General features: G+C 37.9%; 29 non-coding genes across 29 annotated transcripts; 13 read left to right on the top strand and 16 right to left on the bottom strand.

Annotated features, from left to right (window-relative positions):
- The first annotated feature begins 583 nt into the window (after nucleotides 1-583).
- Nucleotides 584-655, top strand: TRNAE-UUC (transfer RNA glutamic acid (anticodon UUC)). The gene has a single exon. It is a non-coding gene; the product is annotated as a tRNA-Glu (tRNA).
- A 469-nt stretch (nucleotides 656-1,124) lies between these two features.
- On the bottom strand, nucleotides 1,125-1,197 carry TRNAM-CAU (transfer RNA methionine (anticodon CAU)). The gene has a single exon. It is a non-coding gene; the product is annotated as a tRNA-Met (tRNA).
- Nucleotides 1,198-2,037: 840 nt separating this feature from the next.
- TRNAE-UUC (transfer RNA glutamic acid (anticodon UUC)) lies at nucleotides 2,038-2,109 on the top strand. The gene has a single exon. It is a non-coding gene; the product is annotated as a tRNA-Glu (tRNA).
- A 469-nt stretch (nucleotides 2,110-2,578) lies between these two features.
- TRNAM-CAU (transfer RNA methionine (anticodon CAU)) lies at nucleotides 2,579-2,651 on the bottom strand. Its single transcript has one exon. It is a non-coding gene; the product is annotated as a tRNA-Met (tRNA).
- Nucleotides 2,652-2,762: 111 nt separating this feature from the next.
- Nucleotides 2,763-2,834, top strand: TRNAE-UUC (transfer RNA glutamic acid (anticodon UUC)). Its single transcript has one exon. It is a non-coding gene; the product is annotated as a tRNA-Glu (tRNA).
- Nucleotides 2,835-6,397: 3,563 nt separating this feature from the next.
- TRNAE-UUC (transfer RNA glutamic acid (anticodon UUC)) lies at nucleotides 6,398-6,469 on the top strand. The gene has a single exon. It is a non-coding gene; the product is annotated as a tRNA-Glu (tRNA).
- A 469-nt stretch (nucleotides 6,470-6,938) lies between these two features.
- Nucleotides 6,939-7,011, bottom strand: TRNAM-CAU (transfer RNA methionine (anticodon CAU)). Its single transcript has one exon. It is a non-coding gene; the product is annotated as a tRNA-Met (tRNA).
- Nucleotides 7,012-7,122: 111 nt separating this feature from the next.
- On the top strand, nucleotides 7,123-7,194 carry TRNAE-UUC (transfer RNA glutamic acid (anticodon UUC)). The gene has a single exon. It is a non-coding gene; the product is annotated as a tRNA-Glu (tRNA).
- Nucleotides 7,195-8,574: 1,380 nt separating this feature from the next.
- On the top strand, nucleotides 8,575-8,646 carry TRNAE-UUC (transfer RNA glutamic acid (anticodon UUC)). Its single transcript has one exon. It is a non-coding gene; the product is annotated as a tRNA-Glu (tRNA).
- A 1,382-nt stretch (nucleotides 8,647-10,028) lies between these two features.
- TRNAE-UUC (transfer RNA glutamic acid (anticodon UUC)) lies at nucleotides 10,029-10,100 on the top strand. The gene has a single exon. It is a non-coding gene; the product is annotated as a tRNA-Glu (tRNA).
- Nucleotides 10,101-10,569: 469 nt separating this feature from the next.
- TRNAM-CAU (transfer RNA methionine (anticodon CAU)) lies at nucleotides 10,570-10,642 on the bottom strand. Its single transcript has one exon. It is a non-coding gene; the product is annotated as a tRNA-Met (tRNA).
- Nucleotides 10,643-10,752: 110 nt separating this feature from the next.
- Nucleotides 10,753-10,824, top strand: TRNAE-UUC (transfer RNA glutamic acid (anticodon UUC)). The gene has a single exon. It is a non-coding gene; the product is annotated as a tRNA-Glu (tRNA).
- Nucleotides 10,825-12,204: 1,380 nt separating this feature from the next.
- TRNAE-UUC (transfer RNA glutamic acid (anticodon UUC)) lies at nucleotides 12,205-12,276 on the top strand. The gene has a single exon. It is a non-coding gene; the product is annotated as a tRNA-Glu (tRNA).
- Nucleotides 12,277-13,473: 1,197 nt separating this feature from the next.
- Nucleotides 13,474-13,546, bottom strand: TRNAM-CAU (transfer RNA methionine (anticodon CAU)). Its single transcript has one exon. It is a non-coding gene; the product is annotated as a tRNA-Met (tRNA).
- A 1,381-nt stretch (nucleotides 13,547-14,927) lies between these two features.
- On the bottom strand, nucleotides 14,928-15,000 carry TRNAM-CAU (transfer RNA methionine (anticodon CAU)). Its single transcript has one exon. It is a non-coding gene; the product is annotated as a tRNA-Met (tRNA).
- A 645-nt stretch (nucleotides 15,001-15,645) lies between these two features.
- Nucleotides 15,646-15,718, bottom strand: TRNAM-CAU (transfer RNA methionine (anticodon CAU)). Its single transcript has one exon. It is a non-coding gene; the product is annotated as a tRNA-Met (tRNA).
- A 111-nt stretch (nucleotides 15,719-15,829) lies between these two features.
- On the top strand, nucleotides 15,830-15,901 carry TRNAE-UUC (transfer RNA glutamic acid (anticodon UUC)). Its single transcript has one exon. It is a non-coding gene; the product is annotated as a tRNA-Glu (tRNA).
- A 1,196-nt stretch (nucleotides 15,902-17,097) lies between these two features.
- Nucleotides 17,098-17,170, bottom strand: TRNAM-CAU (transfer RNA methionine (anticodon CAU)). The gene has a single exon. It is a non-coding gene; the product is annotated as a tRNA-Met (tRNA).
- Nucleotides 17,171-17,815: 645 nt separating this feature from the next.
- On the bottom strand, nucleotides 17,816-17,888 carry TRNAM-CAU (transfer RNA methionine (anticodon CAU)). The gene has a single exon. It is a non-coding gene; the product is annotated as a tRNA-Met (tRNA).
- A 111-nt stretch (nucleotides 17,889-17,999) lies between these two features.
- TRNAE-UUC (transfer RNA glutamic acid (anticodon UUC)) lies at nucleotides 18,000-18,071 on the top strand. The gene has a single exon. It is a non-coding gene; the product is annotated as a tRNA-Glu (tRNA).
- A 458-nt stretch (nucleotides 18,072-18,529) lies between these two features.
- Nucleotides 18,530-18,602, bottom strand: TRNAM-CAU (transfer RNA methionine (anticodon CAU)). Its single transcript has one exon. It is a non-coding gene; the product is annotated as a tRNA-Met (tRNA).
- Nucleotides 18,603-19,438: 836 nt separating this feature from the next.
- On the top strand, nucleotides 19,439-19,510 carry TRNAE-UUC (transfer RNA glutamic acid (anticodon UUC)). The gene has a single exon. It is a non-coding gene; the product is annotated as a tRNA-Glu (tRNA).
- A 471-nt stretch (nucleotides 19,511-19,981) lies between these two features.
- On the bottom strand, nucleotides 19,982-20,054 carry TRNAM-CAU (transfer RNA methionine (anticodon CAU)). Its single transcript has one exon. It is a non-coding gene; the product is annotated as a tRNA-Met (tRNA).
- A 645-nt stretch (nucleotides 20,055-20,699) lies between these two features.
- TRNAM-CAU (transfer RNA methionine (anticodon CAU)) lies at nucleotides 20,700-20,772 on the bottom strand. Its single transcript has one exon. It is a non-coding gene; the product is annotated as a tRNA-Met (tRNA).
- Nucleotides 20,773-21,426: 654 nt separating this feature from the next.
- TRNAM-CAU (transfer RNA methionine (anticodon CAU)) lies at nucleotides 21,427-21,499 on the bottom strand. Its single transcript has one exon. It is a non-coding gene; the product is annotated as a tRNA-Met (tRNA).
- An 836-nt stretch (nucleotides 21,500-22,335) lies between these two features.
- Nucleotides 22,336-22,407, top strand: TRNAE-UUC (transfer RNA glutamic acid (anticodon UUC)). The gene has a single exon. It is a non-coding gene; the product is annotated as a tRNA-Glu (tRNA).
- A 471-nt stretch (nucleotides 22,408-22,878) lies between these two features.
- TRNAM-CAU (transfer RNA methionine (anticodon CAU)) lies at nucleotides 22,879-22,951 on the bottom strand. Its single transcript has one exon. It is a non-coding gene; the product is annotated as a tRNA-Met (tRNA).
- Nucleotides 22,952-23,596: 645 nt separating this feature from the next.
- TRNAM-CAU (transfer RNA methionine (anticodon CAU)) lies at nucleotides 23,597-23,669 on the bottom strand. Its single transcript has one exon. It is a non-coding gene; the product is annotated as a tRNA-Met (tRNA).
- Nucleotides 23,670-24,323: 654 nt separating this feature from the next.
- Nucleotides 24,324-24,396, bottom strand: TRNAM-CAU (transfer RNA methionine (anticodon CAU)). The gene has a single exon. It is a non-coding gene; the product is annotated as a tRNA-Met (tRNA).
- Between the last annotated feature and the right edge of the window lie 357 nt (nucleotides 24,397-24,753).

Here is a 24,753-nt window from a genome sequence, read left to right on the forward strand (position 1 = left end):
TTCTAACTTATCTTTGTTTACCCATTCCTCCTCTTTTCACCAGATTATATTTGAGCTTGAAAACTCAAATAATTCCTATTGTTCCCTTCTCACTCCAAGTCAACAACCCCTTTATCCTGTCAGTTTGGCTCATTTTCCTTTTTTTAATGAACTAGTTTCGCCAATAAATAAGAAACCATCAGACTATTTCACCCAATCTGATTGGGACTTTGCTTTAATATTGTTTCTTTTTAGGCAAGATCCTATTTTGGATTTAAAGCTCAAATCATTCCCATCTCTTCTACTCACTCAAAAATGACAAGGAAATCAACAACACTTTCCTCATATATTAAAAACGTTTCGGCAGAAATACCCGATTTCCTGCATGAATGGAGGAAGACAAAAACTCACTGAACAGTGCCTCGTGTGAGGATCAAACTCACGACCTTCAGATTATGAGACTGACACGCTTCCTACTGCGCTAACGAGGCAACCACCAGATGTTTGTAGACAAGCTCAAAGCGGCAAAATGAAAAAAAAAATATATATATTTTCTTTATTCCCACTTTTTCTTAGTCCATGACTCATTATACTTAATAACTGCTCCCATATGGTCTAGCGATTAGGATTCCTGGTTTTCACCCAGGTGGCCCGGGTTCGACTCCCGGTATGGGAAAAATCCTTTTACTAGTCTTGCACTTTCAAAGGTTGAGCGTTATGGGATAAAAGTGCTCTTTGTGGCCATAAATTCTAACTTATCTTTGTTTACCCATTCCTCCTCTTTTCACCAGATTATATTTGAGCTTGAAAACTCAAATAATTCCTATTGTTCCCTTCTCACTCCAAGTCAACAACCCCTTTATCCTGTCAGTTTGGCTCATTTTCCTTTTTTTAATGAACTAGTTTCGCCAATAAATAAGAAACCATCAGACTATTTCACCCAATCTGATTGGGACTTTGCTTTAATATTGTTTCTTTTTAGGCAAGATCCTATTTTGGATTTAAAGCTCAAATCATTCCCATCTCTTCTACTCACTCAAAAATGACATGGAAATCAACAACACTTTCCTCATATATTAAAAACGTTTCGGCAGAAATACCCGATTTCCTGCATGAATGGAGGAAGACAAAAACTCACTGAACAGTGCCTCGTGTGAGGATCGAACTCACGACCTTCAGATTATGAGACTGACACGCTTCCTACTGCGCTAACGAGGCAACCACCAGATGTTTGTAGACAAGCTCAAAGCGGCAAAATGAAAAAAAAAATATATATATTTTCTTTATTCCCACTTTTTCTTAGTCCATGACTCATTATACTTAATAACTGCTCCCATATGGTCTAGCGATTAGGATTCCTGGTTTTCACCCATGTGGCCTGGGTTCGACTCCCGGTATGGGAAAAAAAACTTTTACTAGTCTTGCACTTTCAAAGGTTGAGCGTTATAGGATAAAAGTGCTCTTTGTGGCCATAAATTCTAACTTATCTTTGTTTACCCATTCCTCCTCTTTTCACCAGATTATATTTGAGCTTGAAAACTCAAATAATTCCTATTGTTCCCTTCTCACTCCAAGTCAACAACCCCTTTATCCTGTCAGTTTGGCTCATTTTCCTTTTTTTAATGAACTAGTTTTGCCAATAAATAAGAAACCATCAGACTATTTCACCCAATCTGATTGGGACTTTGCTTTAATATTGTTTCTTTTTAGGCAAGATCCTATTTTGGATTTAAAGCTCAAATCATTCCCATCTCTTCTACTCACTCAAAAATGACAAGGAAATCAACAACACTTTCCTCATATATTAAAAACGTTTCGGCAGAAATACCCGATTTCCTGCATGAATGGAGGAAGACAAAAACTCACTGAACAGTGCCTCGTGTGAGGATCAAACTCACGACCTTCAGATTATGAGAGTGACACGCTTCCTACTGCGCTAATGAGGCAACCACCAGATGTTTGTAGACAAGCTCAAAGCGGCAAAATGAAAAAAAAATATATATATTTTCTTTATTCCCACTTTTTCTTAGTCCATGACTCATTATACTTAATAACTGCTCCCATATGGTCTAGCGATTAGGATTCCTGGTTTTCACCCAGGTGGCCCGGGTTCGACTCCCGGTATGGGAAAAATCCTTTTACTAGTCTTGCACTTTCAAAGGTTGAGCGTTATGGGATAAAAGTGCTCTTTGTGGCCATAAATTCTAACTTATCTTTGTTTACCCATTCCTCCTCTTTTCACCAGATTATATTTGAGCTTGAAAACTCAAATAATTCCTATTGTTCCCTTCTCACTCCAAGTCAACAACCCCTTTATCCTGTCAGTTTGGCTCATTTTCCTTTTTTTAATGAACTAGTTTCGCCAATAAATAAGAAACCATCAGACTATTTCACCCAATCTGATTGGGACTTTGCTTTAATATTGTTTCTTTTTAGGCAAGATCCTATTTTGGATTTAAAGCTCAAATCATTCCCATCTCTTCTACTCACTCAAAAATGACATGGAAATCAACAACACTTTCCTCATATATTAAAAACGTTTCGGCAGAAATACCCGATTTCCTGCATGAATGGAGGAAGACAAAAACTCACTGAACAGTGCCTCGTGTGAGGATCGAACTCACGACCTTCAGATTATGAGACTGACACGCTTCCTACTGCGCTAACGAGGCAACCACCAGATGTTTGTAGACAAGCTCAAAGCGGCAAAATGAAAAAAAATATATATATTTTCTTTATTCCCACTTTTTCTTAGTCCATGACTCATTATACTTAATAACTGCTCCCATATGGTCTAGCGGTTAGGATTCCTGGTTTTCACCCAGGTGGCCCGGGTTCGACTCCCGGTATGGGAAAAAACCTTTTACTAGTCTTGCACTTTCAAAGGTTGAGCGTTATAGGATAAAAGTGCTCTTTGTGGCCATAAATTCTAACTTATCTTTGTTTACCCATTCCTCCTCTTTTCACCAGATTATATTTGAGCTTGAAAACTCAAATAATTCCTATTGTTCCCTTCTCACTCCAAGTCAACAACCCCTTTATCCTGTCAGTTTGGCTCATTTTCCTTTTTTTAATGAACTAGTTTCGCCAATAAATAAGAAACCATCAGACTATTTCACCCAATCTGATTGGGACTTTGCTTTAATATTGTTTCTTTTTAGGCAAGATCCTATTTTGGATTTAAAGCTCAAATCATTCCCATCTCTTCTACTCACTCAAAAATGACAAGGAAATCAACAACACTTTCCTCATATATTAAAAACGTTTCGGCAGAAATACCCGATTTCCTGCATGAATGGAGGAAGACAAAAACTCACTGAACAGTGCCTCGTGTGAGGATCAAACTCACGACCTTCAGATTATGAGACTGACACGCTTCCTACTGCGCTAACGAGGCAACCACCAGATGTTTGTAGACAAGCTCAAAGCGGCAAAATGAAAAAAAAAATATATATATTTTCTTTATTCCCACTTTTTCTTAGTCCATGACTCATTATACTTAATAACTGCTCCCATATGGTCTAGCGATTAGGATTCCTGGTTTTCACCCATGTGGCCTGGGTTCGACTCCCGGTATGGGAAAAAAAACTTTTACTAGTCTTGCACTTTCAAAGGTTGAGCGTTATAGGATAAAAGTGCTCTTTGTGGCCATAAATTCTAACTTATCTTTGTTTACCCATTCCTCCTCTTTTCACCAGATTATATTTGAGCTTGAAAACTCAAATAATTCCTATTGTTCCCTTCTCACTCCAAGTCAACAACCCCTTTATCCTGTCAGTTTGGCTCATTTTCCTTTTTTTAATGAACTAGTTTCGCCAATAAATAAGAAACCATCAGACTATTTCACCCAATCTGATTGGGACTTTGCTTTAATATTGTTTCTTTTTAGGCAAGATCCTATTTTGGATTTAAAGCTCAAATCATTCCCATCTCTTCTACTCACTCAAAAATGACAACGAAATCAACAACACTTTCCTCATATATTAAAAACGTTTCGGCAGAAATACCCGATTTCCTGCATGAATGGAGGAAGACAAAAACTCACTGAACAGTGCCTCGTGTGAGGATCAAACTCACGACCTTCAGATTATGAGACTGACACGCTTCCTACTGCGCTAACGAGGCAACCACCAGATGTTTGTAAACAAGCTCAAAGCGGCAAAATGAAAAAAAAAATATATATATTTTCTTTATTCCCACTTTTTCTTAGTCCATGACTCATTATACTTAATAACTGCTCCCATATGGACTAGCGATTAGGATTCCTGGTTTTCACCCAGGTGGCCCGGGTTCGACTCCCGGTATGGGAAAAAACCTTTTACTAGTCTTGCACTTTCAAAGGTTGAGCGTTATAGGATAAAAGTGCTCTTTGTGGCCATAAATTCTAACTTATCTTTGTTTACCCATTCCTCCTCTTTTCACCAGATTATATTTGAGCTTGAAAACTCAAATAATTCCTATTGTTCCCTTCTCACTCCAAGTCAACAACCCCTTTATCCTGTCAGTTTGGCTCATTTTCCTTTTTTTAATGAACTAATTTCGCCAATAAATAAGAAACCATCAGACTATTTCACCCAATCTGATTGGGACTTTGCTTTAATATTGTTTCTTTTTAGGCAAGATCCTATTTTGGATTTAAAGCTCAAATCATTCCCATCTCTTCTACTCACTCAAAAATGACAAGGAAATCAACAACACTTTCCTCATATATTAAAAACGTTTCGGCAGAAATACCCGATTTCCTGCATGAATGGAGGAAGACAAAAACTCACTGAACAGTGCCTCGTGTGAGGATCAAACTCACGACCTTCAGATTATGAGACTGACACGCTTCCTACTGCGCTAACGAGGCAACCACCAGATGTTTGTAGACAAGCTCAAAGCGGCAAAATGAAAAAAAAATATATATATTTTCTTTATTCCCACTTTTTCTTAGTCCATGACTCATTATACTTAATAACTGCTCCCATATGGTCTAGCGATTAGGATTCCTGGTTTTCACCCATGTGGCCTGGGTTCGACTCCCGGTATGGGAAAAAAACTTTTACTAGTCTTGCACTTTCAAAGGTTGAGCGTTATAGGATAAAAGTGCTCTTTGTGGCCATAAATTCTAACTTATCTTTGTTTACCCATTCCTCCTCTTTTCACCAGATTATATTTGAGCTTGAAAACTCAAATAATTCCTATTGTTCCCTTCTCACTCCAAGTCAACAACCCCTTTATCCTGTCAGTTTGGCTCATTTTCCTTTTTTTAATGAACTAGTTTCGCCAATAAATAAGAAACCATCAGACTATTTCACCCAATCTGATTGGGACTTTGCTTTAATATTGTTTCTTTTTAGGCAAGATCCTATTTTGGATTTAAAGCTCAAATCATTCCCATCTCTTCTACTCACTCAAAAATGACAAGGAAATCAACAACACTTTCCTCATATATTAAAAACGTTTCGGCAGAAATACCCGATTTCCTGCATGAATGGAGGAAGACAAAAACTCACTGAACAGTGCCTCGTGTGAGGATCAAACTCACGACCTTCAGATTATGAGACTGACACGCTTCCTACTGCGCTAACGAGGCAACCACCAGATGTTTGTAGACAAGCTCAAAGCGGCAAAATGAAAAAAAAAATATATATATTTTCTTTATTCCCACTTTTTCTTAGTCCATGACTCATTATACTTAATAACTGCTCCCATATGGTCTAGCGATTAGGATTCCTGGTTTTCACCCATGTGGCCTGGGTTCGACTCCCGGTATGGGAAAAAAAACTTTTACTAGTCTTGCACTTTCAAAGGTTGAGCGTTATAGGATAAAAGTGCTCTTTGTGGCCATAAATTCTAACTTATCTTTGTTTACCCATTCCTCCTCTTTTCACCAGATTATATTTGAGCTTGAAAACTCAAATAATTCCTATTGTTCCCTTCTCACTCCAAGTCAACAACCCCTTTATCCTGTCAGTTTGGCTCATTTTCCTTTTTTTAATGAACTAGTTTTGCCAATAAATAAGAAACCATCAGACTATTTCACCCAATCTGATTGGGACTTTGCTTTAATATTGTTTCTTTTTAGGCAAGATCCTATTTTGGATTTAAAGCTCAAATCATTCCCATCTCTTCTACTCACTCAAAAATGACAAGGAAATCAACAACACTTTCCTCATATATTAAAAACGTTTCGGCAGAAATACCCGATTTCCTGCATGAATGGAGGAAGACAAAAACTCACTGAACAGTGCCTCGTGTGAGGATCAAACTCACGACCTTCAGATTATGAGAGTGACACGCTTCCTACTGCGCTAATGAGGCAACCACCAGATGTTTGTAGACAAGCTCAAAGCGGCAAAATGAAAAAAAAATATATATATTTTCTTTATTCCCACTTTTTCTTAGTCCATGACTCATTATACTTAATAACTGCTCCCATATGGTCTAGCGATTAGGATTCCTGGTTTTCACCCAGGTGGCCCGGGTTCGACTCCCGGTATGGGAAAAATCCTTTTACTAGTCTTGCACTTTCAAAGGTTGAGCGTTATGGGATAAAAGTGCTCTTTGTGGCCATAAATTCTAACTTATCTTTGTTTACCCATTCCTCCTCTTTTCACCAGATTATATTTGAGCTTGAAAACTCAAATAATTCCTATTGTTCCCTTCTCACTCCAAGTCAACAACCCCTTTATCCTGTCAGTTTGGCTCATTTTCCTTTTTTTAATGAACTAGTTTCGCCAATAAATAAGAAACCATCAGACTATTTCACCCAATCTGATTGGGACTTTGCTTTAATATTGTTTCTTTTTAGGCAAGATCCTATTTTGGATTTAAAGCTCAAATCATTCCCATCTCTTCTACTCACTCAAAAATGACATGGAAATCAACAACACTTTCCTCATATATTAAAAACGTTTCGGCAGAAATACCCGATTTCCTGCATGAATGGAGGAAGACAAAAACTCACTGAACAGTGCCTCGTGTGAGGATCGAACTCACGACCTTCAGATTATGAGACTGACACGCTTCCTACTGCGCTAACGAGGCAACCACCAGATGTTTGTAGACAAGCTCAAAGCGGCAAAATGAAAAAAAATATATATATTTTCTTTATTCCCACTTTTTCTTAGTCCATGACTCATTATACTTAATAACTGCTCCCATATGGTCTAGCGGTTAGGATTCCTGGTTTTCACCCAGGTGGCCCGGGTTCGACTCCCGGTATGGGAAAAAACCTTTTACTAGTCTTGCACTTTCAAAGGTTGAGCGTTATAGGATAAAAGTGCTCTTTGTGGCCATAAATTCTAACTTATCTTTGTTTACCCATTCCTCCTCTTTTCACCAGATTATATTTGAGCTTGAAAACTCAAATAATTCCTATTGTTCCCTTCTCACTCCAAGTCAACAACCCCTTTATCCTGTCAGTTTGGCTCATTTTCCTTTTTTTAATGAACTAGTTTCGCCAATAAATAAGAAACCATCAGACTATTTCACCCAATCTGATTGGGACTTTGCTTTAATATTGTTTCTTTTTAGGCAAGATCCTATTTTGGATTTAAAGCTCAAATCATTCCCATCTCTTCTACTCACTCAAAAATGACAAGGAAATCAACAACACTTTCCTCATATATTAAAAACGTTTCGGCAGAAATACCCGATTTCCTGCATGAATGGAGGAAGACAAAAACTCACTGAACAGTGCCTCGTGTGAGGATCAAACTCACGACCTTCAGATTATGAGACTGACACGCTTCCTACTGCGCTAACGAGGCAACCACCAGATGTTTGTAGACAAGCTCAAAGCGGCAAAATGAAAAAAAAAATATATATATTTTCTTTATTCCCACTTTTTCTTAGTCCATGACTCATTATACTTAATAACTGCTCCCATATGGTCTAGCGATTAGGATTCCTGGTTTTCACCCATGTGGCCTGGGTTCGACTCCCGGTATGGGAAAAAAACTTTTACTAGTCTTGCACTTTCAAAGGTTGAGCGTTATAGGATAAAAGTGCTCTTTGTGGCCATAAATTCTAACTTATCTTTGTTTACCCATTCCTCCTCTTTTCACCAGATTATATTTGAGCTTGAAAACTCAAATAATTCCTATTGTTCCCTTCTCACTCCAAGTCAACAACCCCTTTATCCTGTCAGTTTGGCTCATTTTCCTTTTTTTAATGAACTAGTTTCGCCAATAAATAAGAAACCATCAGACTATTTCACCCAATCTGATTGGGACTTTGCTTTAATATTGTTTCTTTTTAGGCAAGATCCTATTTTGGATTTAAAGCTCAAATCATTCCCATCTCTTCTACTCACTCAAAAATGACAAGGAAATCAACAACACTTTCCTCATATATTAAAAACGTTTCGGCAGAAATACCCGATTTCCTGCATGAATGGAGGAAGACAAAAACTCACTGAACAGTGCCTCGTGTGAGGATCAAACTCACGACCTTCAGATTATGAGACTGACACGCTTCCTACTGCGCTAACGAGGCAACCACCAGATGTTTGTAGACAAGCTCAAAGCGGCAAAATGAAAAAATATATATAGATTTTCTTTATTCCCACTTTTTCTTAGTCCATGACTCATTATACTTAATAACTGCTCCTATATGGTCTAGCGGTTAGGATTCCTGGTTTTCACCCAGGTGGCCCGGGTTCGACTCCCGGTATGGGAAAAAACCTTTTACTAGTCTTGCACTTTCAAAGGTTGAGCGTTATAGGATAAAAGTGCTCTTTGTGGCCATAAATTCTAACTTATCTTTGTTTACCCATTCCTCCTCTTTTCACCAGATTATATTTGAGCTTGAAAACTCAAATAATTCCTATTGTTCCCTTCTCACTCCAAGTCAACAACCCCTTTATCCTGTCAGTTTGGCTCATTTTCCTTTTTTTAATGAACTAGTTTCGCCAATAAATAAGAAACCATCAGACTATTTCACCCAATCTGATTGGGACTTTGCTTTAATATTGTTTCTTTTTAGGCAAGATCCTATTTTGGATTTAAAGCTCAAATCATTCCCATCTCTTCTACTCACTCAAAAATGACAAGGAAATCAACAACACTTTCCTCATATATTAAAAACGTTTCGGCAGAAATACCCGATTTCCTGCATGAATGGAGGAAGACAAAAACTCACTGAACAGTGCCTCGTGTGAGGATCAAACTCACGACCTTCAGATTATGAGACTGACACGCTTCCTACTGCGCTAACGAGGCAACCACCAGATGTTTGTAGACAAGCTCAAAGCGGCAAAATGAAAAAAAAAATATATATATTTTCTTTATTCCCACTTTTTCTTAGTCCATGACTCATTATACTTAATAACTGCTCCCATATGGTCTAGCGATTAGGATTCCTGGTTTTCACCCATGTGGCCTGGGTTCGACTCCCGGTATGGGAAAAAAAACTTTTACTAGTCTTGCACTTTCAAAGGTTGAGCGTTATAGGATAAAAGTGCTCTTTGTGGCCATAAATTCTAACTTATCTTTGTTTACCCATTCCTCCTCTTTTCACCAGATTATATTTGAGCTTGAAAACTCAAATAATTCCTATTGTTCCCTTCTCACTCCAAGTCAACAACCCCTTTATCCTGTCAGTTTGGCTCATTTTCCTTTTTTTAATGAACTAGTTTTGCCAATAAATAAGAAACCATCAGACTATTTCACCCAATCTGATTGGGACTTTGCTTTAATATTGTTTCTTTTTAGGCAAGATCCTATTTTGGATTTAAAGCTCAAATCATTCCCATCTCTTCTACTCACTCAAAAATGACAAGGAAATCAACAACACTTTCCTCATATATTAAAAACGTTTCGGCAGAAATACCCGATTTCCTGCATGAATGGAGGAAGACAAAAACTCACTGAACAGTGCCTCGTGTGAGGATCAAACTCACGACCTTCAGATTATGAGAGTGACACGCTTCCTACTGCGCTAATGAGGCAACCACCAGATGTTTGTAGACAAGCTCAAAGCGGCAAAATGAAAAAAAAATATATATATTTTCTTTATTCCCACTTTTTCTTAGTCCATGACTCATTATACTTAATAACTGCTCCCATATGGTCTAGCGATTAGGATTCCTGGTTTTCACCCAGGTGGCCCGGGTTCGACTCCCGGTATGGGAAAAATCCTTTTACTAGTCTTGCACTTTCAAAGGTTGAGCGTTATGGGATAAAAGTGCTCTTTGTGGCCATAAATTCTAACTTATCTTTGTTTACCCATTCCTCCTCTTTTCACCAGATTATATTTGAGCTTGAAAACTCAAATAATTCCTATTGTTCCCTTCTCACTCCAAGTCAACAACCCCTTTATCCTGTCAGTTTGGCTCATTTTCCTTTTTTTAATGAACTAGTTTCGCCAATAAATAAGAAACCATCAGACTATTTCACCCAATCTGATTGGGACTTTGCTTTAATATTGTTTCTTTTTAGGCAAGATCCTATTTTGGATTTAAAGCTCAAATCATTCCCATCTCTTCTACTCACTCAAAAATGACATGGAAATCAACAACACTTTCCTCATATATTAAAAACGTTTCGGCAGAAATACCCGATTTCCTGCATGAATGGAGGAAGACAAAAACTCACTGAACAGTGCCTCGTGTGAGGATCGAACTCACGACCTTCAGATTATGAGACTGACACGCTTCCTACTGCGCTAACGAGGCAACCACCAGATGTTTGTAGACAAGCTCAAAGCGGCAAAATGAAAAAAAAATATATATTTTCTTTATTCCCACTTTTTCTTAGTCCATGACTCATTATACTTAATAACTGCTCCCATATGGTCTAGCGGTTAGGATTCCTGGTTTTCACCCAGGTGGCCCGGGTTCGACTCCCGGTATGGGAAAAAACCTTTTACTAGTCTTGCACTTTCAAAGGTTGAGCGTTATAGGATAAAAGTGCTCTTTGTGGCCATAAATTCTAACTTATCTTTGTTTACCCATTCCTCCTCTTTTCACCAGATTATATTTGAGCTTGAAAACTCAAATAATTCCTATTGTTCCCTTCTCACTCCAAGTCAACAACCCCTTTATCCTGTCAGTTTGGCTCATTTTCCTTTTTTTAATGAACTAGTTTCGCCAATAAATAAGAAACCATCAGACTATTTCACCCAATCTGATTGGGACTTTGCTTTAATATTGTTTCTTTTTAGGCAAGATCCTATTTTGGATTTAAAGCTCAAATCATTCCCATCTCTTCTACTCACTCAAAAATGACAAGGAAATCAACAACACTTTCCTCATATATTAAAAACGTTTCGGCAGAAATACCCGATTTCCTGCATGAATGGAGGAAGACAAAAACTCACTGAACAGTGCCTCGTGTGAGGATCAAACTCACGACCTTCAGATTATGAGACTGACACGCTTCCTACTGCGCTAACGAGGCAACCACCAGATGTTTGTAGACAAGCTCAAAGCGGCAAAATGAAAAAAAAAATATATATATTTTCTTTATTCCCACTTTTTCTTAGTCCATGACTCATTATACTTAATAACTGCTCCCATATGGTCTAGCGATTAGGATTCCTGGTTTTCACCCATGTGGCCTGGGTTCGACTCCCGGTATGGGAAAAAAACTTTTACTAGTCTTGCACTTTCAAAGGTTGAGCGTTATAGGATAAAAGTGCTCTTTGTGGCCATAAATTCTAACTTATCTTTGTTTACCCATTCCTCCTCTTTTCACCAGATTATATTTGAGCTTGAAAACTCAAATAATTCCTATTGTTCCCTTCTCACTCCAAGTCAACAACCCCTTTATCCTGTCAGTTTGGCTCATTTTCCTTTTTTTAATGAACTAGTTTCGCCAATAAATAAGAAACCATCAGACTATTTCACCCAATCTGATTGGGACTTTGCTTTAATATTGTTTCTTTTTAGGCAAGATCCTATTTTGGATTTAAAGCTCAAATCATTCCCATCTCTTCTACTCACTCAAAAATGACAAGGAAATCAACAACACTTTCCTCATATATTAAAAACGTTTCGGCAGAAATACCCGATTTCCTGCATGAATGGAGGAAGACAAAAACTCACTGAACAGTGCCTCGTGTGAGGATCAAACTCACGACCTTCAGATTATGAGACTGACACGCTTCCTACTGCGCTAACGAGGCAACCACCAGATGTTTGTAGACAAGCTCAAAGCGGCAAAATGAAAAAATATATATAGATTTTCTTTATTCCCACTTTTTCTTAGTCCATGACTCATTATACTTAATAACTGCTCCTATATGGTCTAGCGGTTAGGATTCCTGGTTTTCACCCAGGTGGCCCGGGTTCGACTCCCGGTATGGGAAAAAACCTTTTACTAGTCTTGCACTTTCAAAGGTTGAGCGTTATAGGATAAAAGTGCTCTTTGTGGCCATAAATTCTAACTTATCTTTGTTTACCCATTCCTCCTCTTTTCACCAGATTATATTTGAGCTTGAAAACTCAAATAATTCCTATTGTTCCCTTCTCACTCCAAGTCAACAACCCCTTTATCCTGTCAGTTTGGCTCATTTTCCTTTTTTTAATGAACTAGTTTCGCCAATAAATAAGAAACCATCAGACTATTTCACCCAATCTGATTGGGACTTTGCTTTAATATTGTTTCTTTTTAGGCAAGATCCTATTTTGGATTTAAAGCTCAAATCATTCCCATCTCTTCTACTCACTCAAAAATGACAAGGAAATCAACAACACTTTCCTCATATATTAAAAACGTTTCGGCAGAAATACCCGATTTCCTGCATGAATGGAGGAAGACAAAAACTCACTGAACAGTGCCTCGTGTGAGGATCAAACTCACAACCTTCAGATTATGAGACTGACACGCTTCCTACTGCGCTAACGAGGCAACCACCAGATGTTTGTAGACAAGCTCAAAGCGGCAAAATGAAAAAAAAAATATATATATTTTCTTTATTCCCACTTTTTCTTAGTCCATGACTCATTATACTTAATAACTGCTCCCATATGGTCTAGCGATTAGGATTCCTGGTTTTCACCCAGGTGGCCTGGGTTCGACTCCCGGTATGGGAAAAAAAACTTTTACTAGTCTTGCACTTTCAAAGGTTGAGCGTTATAGGATAAAAGTGCTCTTTGTGGCCATAAATTCTAACTTATCTTTGTTTACCCATTCCTCCTCTTTTCACCAGATTATATTTGAGCTTGAAAACTCAAATAATTCCTATTGTTCCCTTCTCACTCCAAGTCAACAACCCCTTTATCCTGTCAGTTTGGCTCATTTTCCTTTTTTTAATGAACTAGTTTCGCCAATAAATAAGAAACCATCAGACTATTTCACCCAATCTGATTGGGACTTTGCTTTAATATTGTTTCTTTTTAGGCAAGATCCTATTTTAAATTTAAAGCTCAAATCATTCCCATCTCTTCTACTCACTCAAAAATGACAAGAAAATCAACAACACTTTCCTCATATATTAAAAACGTTTCGGCAGAAATACCCAATTTCCTGCATGAATGGAGGAAGACAAAAACTCACTGAACAGTGCCTCGTGTGAGGATCGAACTCACGACCTTCAGATTATGAGACTGACACGCTTCCTACTGCGCTAACGAGGCAACCACCAGATGTTTGTAGACAAGCTCAAAGCGGCAAAATGAAAAAAAAATATATATATTTTCTTTATTCCCACTTTTTCTTAGTCCATGACTCATTATACTTAATAACTGCTCCCATATGGTCTAGCGATTAGGATTCCTGGTTTTCACCCAGGTGGCCTGGGTTTGACTCCCGGTATGGGAAAAAAAACTTTTACTAGTCTTGCACTTTCAAAGGTTGAGCGTTATAGGATAAAAGTGCTCTTTGTGGCCATAAATTCTAACTTATCTTTGTTTACCCATTCCTCCTCTTTTCACCAGATTATATTTGAGCTTGAAAACTCAAATAATTCCTATTGTTCCCTTCTCACTCCAAGTCAACAACCCCTTTATCCTGTCAGTTTGGCTCATTTTCCTTTTTTTAATGAACTAGTTTCGCCAATAAATAAGAAACCATCAGACTATTTCACCCAATCTGATTGGGACTTTGCTTTAATATTGTTTCTTTTTAGGCAAGATCCTATTTTAAATTTAAAGCTCAAATCATTCCCATCTCTTCTACTCACTCACAAATGACAAGGAAATCAACAACACTTTCCTCATATATTAAAAACGTTTCGCCAGAAATACCCGATTTCCTGCATGAATGGAGGAAGACAAAAACTCACTGAACAGTGCCTCGTGTGAGGATCAAACTCACGACCTTCAGATTATGAGACTGACACGCTTCCTACTGCGCTAACGAGGCAACCACCAGATGTTTGTAGACAAGCTCAAATCGGCAAAATGAAAAAATATATATATATTTTCTTTATTCCCACTTTTTCTTAGTCCATGACTCATTATACTTAATAACTGCTCCCATATGGTCTAGCGGTTAGCATTCCTGGTTTTCACCCAGGTGGCCCGGGTTCAACTCCCGGTATGGGAAAAAACCTTTTACTAGTCTTGCACTTTCAAAGGTTGAGCGTTATGGGATAAAAGTGCTCTTTGTGGCCATAAATTCTAACTTATCTTTGTTTACCCATTCCTCCTCTTTTCACCAGATTATATTTGAGCTTGAAAACTCAAATAATTCCTATTGTTCCCTTCTCACTCCAAGTCAACAACCCCTTTATCCTGGCAGTTTGGCTCATTTTCCTTTTTTTAATGAACTAGTTTCGCCAATAAATAAGAAACCATCAGACTATTTCACCCAATCTGATTGGGACTTTGCTTTAATATTGTTTCTTTTTAGGCAAGATCCTATTTTGGATTTAAAGCTCAAATCATTCCCATCTCTTCTACTCACTCAAAAATGACAAGGAAATCAACAACACTTTCCTCATATATTAAAAAAGTTTCGGCAGAAATACCCGATTTCCGATACCCGAATGGAGGAAGACAAAAACTCACTGAACAGTGCCTCGTGTGAGGATCGAACTCACGACCTTCAGATTATGAGACTGACACGCTTCCTACTGCGCTAACGAGGCAACCACCAGATGTTTGTAGACAAGCTCAAAGCGGCAAAATGAAAAAATATATATATATTTTCTTTATTCCCACTTTTTCTTAGTCCATGACTCATTATACTTAATAACTGCTCCCATATGGTTTAGCGGTTAGGATTCCTGGTTTTCACACAGGTTCGACTCCCGTTATGGGAAAGAACCTTTTACTAGTCTTGCACTTTCAAAGGTTGAGCGTTATAGTATAAAAGTGCTCTTTGTGGCCATAAATTCTAACTTATCTTTGTTTACCCATTCCTCCTCTTTTCACCAGATTATATTTGAGCTTGAAAACTCAAATAATTCCTATTGTTCCCTTCTCACTCCAAGTCAACAACCCCTTTATCCTGTCAGTTTGGCTCATTTTCCTTTTTTTAATGAACTAGTTTCGCCAATAAATAAGAAACCATCAGACTATTTCACCCAATCTGATTGGGACTTTGCTTTAATATTGTTTCTTTTTAGGCAAGATCCTATTTTGGATTTAAAGCTCAAATCATTCCCAATTCTTCTACTCACTCAAAAATGACAAGGAAATCAACAACACTTTCCTCATATATTAAAAAAGTTTCGGCAGAAATACCCGATTTCCGATACCCGAATGGAGGAAGACAAAAACTCACTGAACAGTGCCTCGTGTGAGGATCGAACTCACGACCTTCAGATTATGAGACTGACACGCTTCCTACTACGCTAACGAGGCAACCACCAGATGTTTGTAGACATGCTCAAAGCGGCAAAATGAAAAAATATATATATATTTTCTTTATTCCCACTTTTTCTTAGTCCATGACTCATTATACTTAATAACTGCTCCCATATGGTTTAGCGGTTAGGATTCCTGGTTTTCACCCAGGTGGCCCGGGTTCGACTCCCGGTATGGGAAAGAACCTTTTACTAGTCTTGCACTTTCAAAGGTTGAGCGTTATAGGATAAAAGTGCTCTTTGTGGCCATAAATTCTAACTTATCTTTGTTTACCCATTCCTCCTCTTTTCACCAGATTATATTTGAGCTTGAAAACTCAAATAATTCCTATTGTTCCCTTCTCACTCCAAGTCAACAACCCCTTTATCCTGTCAGTTTGGCTCATTTTCCTTTTTTTAATGAACTAGTTTCGCCAATAAATAAGAAACCATCAGACTATTTCACCCAATCTGATTGGGACTTTGCTTTAATATTGTTTCTTTTTAGGCAAGATCCTATTTTGGATTTAAAGCTCAAATCATTCCCAATTCTTCTACTCACTCAAAAATGACAAGGAAATCAACAACACTTTCCTCATATATTAAAAAAGTTTCGGCAGAAATACCCGATTTCCTGCATGAATGGAGGAAGACAAAAACTCACTGAACAGTGCCTCGTGTGAGGATCAAACTCACGACCTTCAGATTATGAGACTGACACGCTTCCTACTGCGCTAACGAGGCAACCACCGGATGTTTGTAGACAAGCTCAAATCGGCAAAATGAAAAAATATATATATATTTTCTTTATTCCCACTTTTTCTTAGTCCATGACTCATTATACTTAATAACTGCTCCCATATGGTCTAGCGGTTAGCATTCCTGGTTTTCACCCAGGTGGCCCGGGTTCAACTCCCGGTATGGGAAAAAACCTTTTACTAGTCTTGCACTTTCAAAGGTTGAGCGTTATGGGATAAAAGTGCTCTTTGTGGCCATAAATTCTAACTTATCTTTGTTTACCCATTCCTCCTCTTTTCACCAGATTATATTTGAGCTTGAAAACTCAAATAATTCCTATTGTTCCCTTCTCACTCCAAGTCAACAACCCCTTTATCCTGGCAGTTTGGCTCATTTTCCTTTTTTTAATGAACTAGTTTCGCCAATAAATAAGAAACCATCAGACTATTTCACCCAATCTGATTGGGACTTTGCTTTAATATTGTTTCTTTTTAGGCAAGATCCTATTTTGGATTTAAAGCTCAAATCATTCCCATCTCTTCTACTCACTCAAAAATGACAAGGAAATCAACAACACTTTCCTCATATATTAAAAAAGTTTCGGCAGAAATACCCGATTTCCGATACCCGAATGGAGGAAGACAAAAACTCACTGAACAGTGCCTCGTGTGAGGATCGAACTCACGACCTTCAGATTATGAGACTGACACGCTTCCTACTGCGCTAACGAGGCAACCACCAGATGTTTGTAGACAAGCTCAAAGCGGCAAAATGAAAAAATATATATATATTTTCTTTATTCCCACTTTTTCTTAGTCCATGACTCATTATACTTAATAACTGCTCCCATATGGTTTAGCGGTTAGGATTCCTGGTTTTCACACAGGTTCGACTCCCGTTATGGGAAAGAACCTTTTACTAGTCTTGCACTTTCAAAGGTTGAGCGTTATAGTATAAAAGTGCTCTTTGTGGCCATAAATTCTAACTTATCTTTGTTTACCCATTCCTCCTCTTTTCACCAGATTATATTTGAGCTTGAAAACTCAAATAATTCCTATTGTTCCCTTCTCACTCCAAGTCAACAACCCCTTTATCCTGTCAGTTTGGCTCATTTTCCTTTTTTTAATGAACTAGTTTCGCCAATAAATAAGAAACCATCAGACTATTTCACCCAATCTGATTGGGACTTTGCTTTAATATTGTTTCTTTTTAGGCAAGATCCTATTTTGGATTTAAAGCTCAAATCATTCCCAATTCTTCTACTCACTCAAAAATGACAAGGAAATCAACAACACTTTCCTCATATATTAAAAAAGTTTCGGCAGAAATACCCGATTTCCGATACCCGAATGGAGGAAGACAAAAACTCACTGAACAGTGCCTCGTGTGAGGATCGAACTCACGACCTTCAGATTATGAGACTGACACGCTTCCTACTACGCTAACGAGGCAACCACCAGATGTTTGTAGACATGCTCAAAGCGGCAAAATGAAAAAATATATATATATTTTCTTTATTCCCACTTTTTCTTAGTCCATGACTCATTATACTTAATAACTGCTCCCATATGGTTTAGCGGTTAGGATTCCTGGTTTTCACCCAGGTGGCCCGGGTTCGACTCCCGGTATGGGAAAGTCTTGCACTTTCAAAGGTTGAGCGTTATAGGATAAAAGTGCTCTTTGTGGCCATAAATTCTAACTTATCTTTGTTTACCCATTCCTCCTCTTTTCACCAGATTATATTTGAGCTTGAAAACTCAAATAATTCCTATTGTTCCCTTCTCACTCCAAGTCAACAACCCCTTTATCCTGTCAGTTTGGCTCATTTTCCTTTTTTTAATGAACTAGTTTCGCCAATAAATAAGAAACCATCAGACTATTTCACCCAATCTGATTGGGACTTTGCTTTAATATTGTTTCTTTTTAGGCAAGATCCTATTTTGGATTTAAAGCTCAAATCATTCCCAATTCTTCTACTCACTCAAAAATGACAAGGAAATCAACAACACTTTCCTCATATATTAAAAAAGTTTCGGCAGAAATACCCGATTTCCGATACCCGAATGGAGGAAGACAAAAACTCACTGAACAGTGCCTCGTGTGAGGATCGAACTCACGACCTTCAGATTATGAGACTGACACGCTTCCTACTGCGCTAACGAGGCAACCACCAGATGGTTGTAGACAAGCTCAAAGCGGCAAAATGAAAAAATATATATATATTTTCTTTATTCCCACTTTTTCTTAGTCCATGACTCATTATACTTAATAACTGCTCCCATATGGTTTAGCGGTTAGGATTCCTGGTTTTCACCCAGGTGGCCTGGGTTCGACTCCCGTTATGGGAAAGAACCTTTTACTAGTCTTGCACTTTCAAAGGTTGAGCGTTATAGGATAAAAGTGCTCTTTGTGGCCATAAATTCTAACTTATCTTTGTTTACCCATTCCTCCTCTTTTCACCAGATTATATTTGAGCTTGAAAACTCAAATAATTCCTATTGTTCCCTTCTCACTCCAAGTCAACAACCCCTTTATCCTGTCAGTTTGGCTCATTTTCCTTTTTTTAATGAACTAGTTTCGCCAATAAATAAGAAACCATCAGACTATTTCACCCAATCTGATTGGGACTTTGCTTTAATATTGTTTCTTTTTAGGCAAGATCCTATTTTGGATTTAAAGCTCAAATCATTCCCATCTATTCTACTCACTCAAAAATGACAAGGAAATCAACAACACTTTCCTCATATATTAAAAACGTTTCGGCAGAAATACCCGATTTCCTGCATGAATGGAGGAAAACAAAAACTCACTGAACAGTGCCTCGTGTGAGGATCAAACTCACGACCTTCAGATTATGAGACTGAAACGCTTCCTACTGCGCTAACGAGGCAACCACCAGATGTTTGTAGACAAGCTCAAATCGGCAAAATGAAAAAATATATATATATTTTCTTTATTCCCACTTTTTCTTAGTCCATGACTCATTATACTTAATAACTGCTCCCATATGGTCTAGCGGTTAGGATTCCTGGTTTTCACCCAGGTGGCCCGGGTTCAACTCCCGGTATGGGAAAAAACCTTTTACTAGTCTTGCACTTTCAAAGGTTGAGCGTTATGGGATAAAAGTGCTCTTTGTGGCCATAAATTCTAACTTATCTTTGTTTACCCATTCCTCCTCTTTTCACCAGATTATATTTGAGCTTGAAAACTCAAATAATTCCTATTGTTCCCTTCTCACTCCAAGTCAACAACCCCTTTATCCTGGCAGTTTGGCTCATTTTCCTTTTTTTAATGAACTAGTTTCGCCAATAAATAAGAAACCATCAGACTATTTCACCCAATCTGATTGGGACTTTGCTTTAATATTGTTTCTTTTTAGGCAAGATCCTATTTTGGATTTAAAGCTCAAATCATTCCCATCTCTTCTACTCACTCAAAAATGACAAGGAAATCAACAACACTTTCCTCATATATTAAAAAAGTTTCGGCAGAAATACCCGATTTCCGATACCCGAATGGAGGAAGACAAAAACTCACTGAACAGTGCCTCGTGTGAGGATCGAACTCACGACCTTCAGATTATGAGACTGACACGCTTCCTACTGCGCTAACGAGGCAACCACCAGATGTTTGTAGACAAGCTCAAAGCGGCAAAATGAAAAAATATATATATATTTTCTTTATTCCCACTTTTTCTTAGTCCATGACTCATTATACTTAATAACTGCTCCCATATGGTTTAGCGGTTAGGATTCCTGGTTTTCACACAGGTTCGACTCCCGTTATGGGAAAGAACCTTTTACTAGTCTTGCACTTTCAAAGGTTGAGCGTTATAGTATAAAAGTGCTCTTTGTGGCCATAAATTCTAACTTATCTTTGTTTACCCATTCCTCCTCTTTTCACCAGATTATATTTGAGCTTGAAAACTCAAATAATTCCTATTGTTCCCTTCTCACTCCAAGTCAACAACCCCTTTATCCTGTCAGTTTGGCTCATTTTCCTTTTTTTAATGAACTAGTTTCGCCAATAAATAAGAAACCATCAGACTATTTCACCCAATCTGATTGGGACTTTGCTTTAATATTGTTTCTTTTTAGGCAAGATCCTATTTTGGATTTAAAGCTCAAATCATTCCCAATTCTTCTACTCACTCAAAAATGACAAGGAAATCAACAACACTTTCCTCATATATTAAAAAAGTTTCGGCAGAAATACCCGATTTCCGATACCCGAATGGAGGAAGACAAAAACTCACTGAACAGTGCCTCGTGTGAGGATCGAACTCACGACCTTCAGATTATGAGACTGACACGCTTCCTACTACGCTAACGAGGCAACCACCAGATGTTTGTAGACATGCTCAAAGCGGCAAAATGAAAAAATATATATATATTTTCTTTATTCCCACTTTTTCTTAGTCCATGACTCATTATACTTAATAACTGCTCCCATATGGTTTAGCGGTTAGGATTCCTGGTTTTCACCCAGGTGGCCCGGGTTTGACTCCCGGTATGGGAAAGAACCTTTTACTAGTCTTGCACTTTCAAAGGTTGAGCGTTATAGGATAAAAGTGCTCTTTGTGGCCATAAATTCTAACTTATCTTTGTTTACCCATTCCTCCTCTTTTCACCAGATTATATTTGAGCTTGAAAACTCAAATAATTCCTATTGTTCCCTTCTCACTCCAAGTCAACAACCCCTTTATCCTGTCAGTTTGGCTCATTTTCCTTTTTTTAATGAACTAGTTTCGCCAATAAATAAGAAACCATCAGACTATTTCACCCAATCTGATTGGGACTTTGCTTTAATATTGTTTCTTTTTAGGCAAGATCCTATTTTGGATTTAAAGCTCAAATCATTCCCAATTCTTCTACTCACTCAAAAATGACAAGGAAATCAACAACACTTTCCTCATATATTAAAAAAGTTTCGGCAGAAATACCCGATTTCCGATACCCGAATGGAGGAAGACAAAAACTCACTGAACAGTGCCTCGTGTGAGGATCGAACTCACGACCTTCAGATTATGAGACTGACACGCTTCCTACTGCGCTAACGAGGCAACCACCAGATGGTTGTAGACAAGCTCAAAGCGGCAAAATGAAAAAATATATATATATTTTCTTTATTCCCACTTTTTCTTAGTCCATGACTCATTATACTTAATAACTGCTCCCATATGGTTTAGCGGTTAGGATTCCTGGTTTTCACCCAGGTGGCCTGGGTTCGACTCCCGTTATGGGAAAGAACCTTTTACTAGTCTTGCACTTTCAAAGGTTGAGCGTTATAGGATAAAAGTGCTCTTTGTGGCCATAAATTCTAACTTATCTTTGTTTACCCATTCCTCCTCTTTTCACCAGATTATATTTGAGCTTGAAAACTCAAATAATTCCTATTGTTCCCTTCTCACTCCAAGTCAACAACCCCTTTATCCTGTCAGTTTGGCTCATTTTCCTTTTTTTAATGAACTAGTTTCGCCAATAAATAAGAAACCATCAGACTATTTCACCCAATCTGATTGGGACTTTGCTTTAATATTGTTTCTTTTTAGGCAAGATCCTATTTTGGATTTAAAGCTCAAATCATTCCCATCTATTCTACTCACTCAAAAATGACAAGGAAATCAACAACACTTTCCTCATATATTAAAAACGTTTCGGCAGAAATACCCGATTTCCTGCATGAATGGAGGAAAACAAAAACTCACTGAACAGTGCCTCGTGTGAGGATCAAACTCACGACCTTCAGATTATGAGACTGAAACGCTTCCTACTGCGCTAACGAGGCAACCACCAGATGTTTGTAGACAAGCTCAAATCGGCAAAATGAAAAAATATATATATATTTTCTTTATTCCCACTTTTTCTTAGTCCATGACTCATTATACTTAATAACTGCTCCCATATGGTCTAGCGGTTAGGATTCCTGGTTTTCACCCAGGTGGCCCGGGTTCAACTCCCGGTATGGGAAAAAACCTTTTACTAGTCTTGCACTTTCAAAGGTTGAGCGTTATGGGATAAAAGTGCTCTTTGTGGCCATAAATTCTAACTTATCTTTGTTTACCCATTCCTCCTCTTTTCACCAGATTATATTTGAGCTTGAAAACTCAAATAATTCCTATTGTTCCCTTCTCACTCCAAGTCAACAACCCCTTTATCCTGGCAGTTTGGCTCATTTTCCTTTTTTTAATGAACTAGTTTCGCCAATAAATAAGAAACCATCAGACTATTTCACCCAATCTGATTGGGACTTTGCTTTAATATTGTTTCTTTTTAGGCAAGATCCTATTTTGGATTTAAAGCTCAAATCATTCCCATCTCTTCTACTCACTCAAAAATGACAAGGAAATCAACAACACTTTCCTCATATATTAAAAAAGTTTCGGCAGAAATACCCGATTTCCGATACCCGAATGGAGGAAGACAAAAACTCACTGAACAGTGCCTCGTGTGAGGATCGAACTCACGACCTTCAGATTATGAGACTGACACGCTTCCTACTGCGCTAACGAGGCAACCACCAGATGTTTGTAGACAAGCTCAAAGCGGCAAAATGAAAAAATATATATATATTTTCTTTATTCCCACTTTTTCTTAGTCCATGACTCATTATACTTAATAACTGCTCCCATATGGTTTAGCGGTTAGGATTCCTGGTTTTCACACAGGTTCGACTCCCGTTATGGGAAAGAACCTTTTACTAGTCTTGCACTTTCAAAGGTTGAGCGTTATAGTATAAAAGTGCTCTTTGTGGCCATAAATTCTAACTTATCTTTGTTTACCCATTCCTCCTCTTTTCACCAGATTATATTTGAGCTTGAAAACTCAAATAATTCCTATTGTTCCCTTCTCACTCCAAGTCAACAACCCCTTTATCCTGTCAGTTTGGCTCATTTTCCTTTTTTTAATGAACTAGTTTCGCCAATAAATAAGAAACCATCAGACTATTTCACCCAATCTGATTGGGACTTTGCTTTAATATTGTTTCTTTTTAGGCAAGATCCTATTTTGGATTTAAAGCTCAAATCATTCCCAATTCTTCTACTCACTCAAAAATGACAAGGAAATCAACAACACTTTCCTCATATATTAAAAAAGTTTCGGCAGAAATACCCGATTTCCGATACCCGAATGGAGGAAGACAAAAACTCACTGAACAGTGCCTCGTGTGAGGATCGAACTCACGACCTTCAGATTATGAGACTGACACGCTTCCTACTACGCTAACGAGGCAACCACCAGATGTTTGTAGACATGCTCAAAGCGGCAAAATGAAAAAATATATATATATTTTCTTTATTCCCACTTTTTCTTAGTCCATGACTCATTATACTTAATAACTGCTCCCATATGGTTTAGCGGTTAGGATTCCTGGTTTTCACCCAGGTGGCCCGGGTTTGACTCCCGGTATGGGAAAGAACCTTTTACTAGTCTTGCACTTTCAAAGGTTGAGCGTTATAGGATAAAAGTGCTCTTTGTGGCCATAAATTCTAACTTATCTTTGTTTACCCATTCCTCCTCTTTTCACCAGATTATATTTGAGCTTGAAAACTCAAATAATTCCTATTGTTCCCTTCTCACTCCAAGTCAACAACCCCTTTATCCTGTCAGTTTGGCTCATTTTCCTTTTTTTAATGAACTAGTTTCGCCAATAAATAAGAAACCATCAGACTATTTCACCCAATCTGATTGGGACTTTGCTTTAATATTGTTTCTTTTTAGGCAAGATCCTATTTTGGATTTAAAGCTCAAATCATTCCCAATTCTTCTACTCACTCAAAAATGACAAGGAAATCAACAACACTTTCCTCATATATTAAAAAAGTTTCGGCAGAAATACCCGATTTCCGATACCCGAATGGAGGAAGACAAAAACTCACTGAACAGTGCCTCGTGTGAGGATCGAACTCACGACCTTCAGATTATGAGACTGACACGCTTCCTACTGCGCTAACGAGGCAACCACCAGATGGTTGTAGACAAGCTCAAAGCGGCAAAATGAAAAAATATATATATATTTTCTTTATTCCCACTTTTTCTTAGTCCATGACTCATTATACTTAATAACTGCTCCCATATGGTTTAGCGGTTAGGATTCCTGGTTTTCACCCAGGTGGCCTGGGTTCGACTCCCGTTATGGGAAAGAACCTTTTACTAGTCTTGCACTTTCAAAGGTTGAGCGTTATAGGATAAAAGTGCTCTTTGTGGCCATAAATTCTAACTTATCTTTGTTTACCCATTCCTCCTCTTTTCACCAGATTATATTTGAGCTTGAAAACTCAAATAATTCCTATTGTTCCCTTCTCACTCCAAGTCA

Source organism: Rhinoderma darwinii, chromosome 3 (genome assembly GCF_050947455.1).
Source record: "Rhinoderma darwinii isolate aRhiDar2 chromosome 3, aRhiDar2.hap1, whole genome shotgun sequence".
In the NCBI taxonomy this organism is placed as follows: Eukaryota; Metazoa; Chordata; class Amphibia; order Anura; family Rhinodermatidae; genus Rhinoderma; species Rhinoderma darwinii.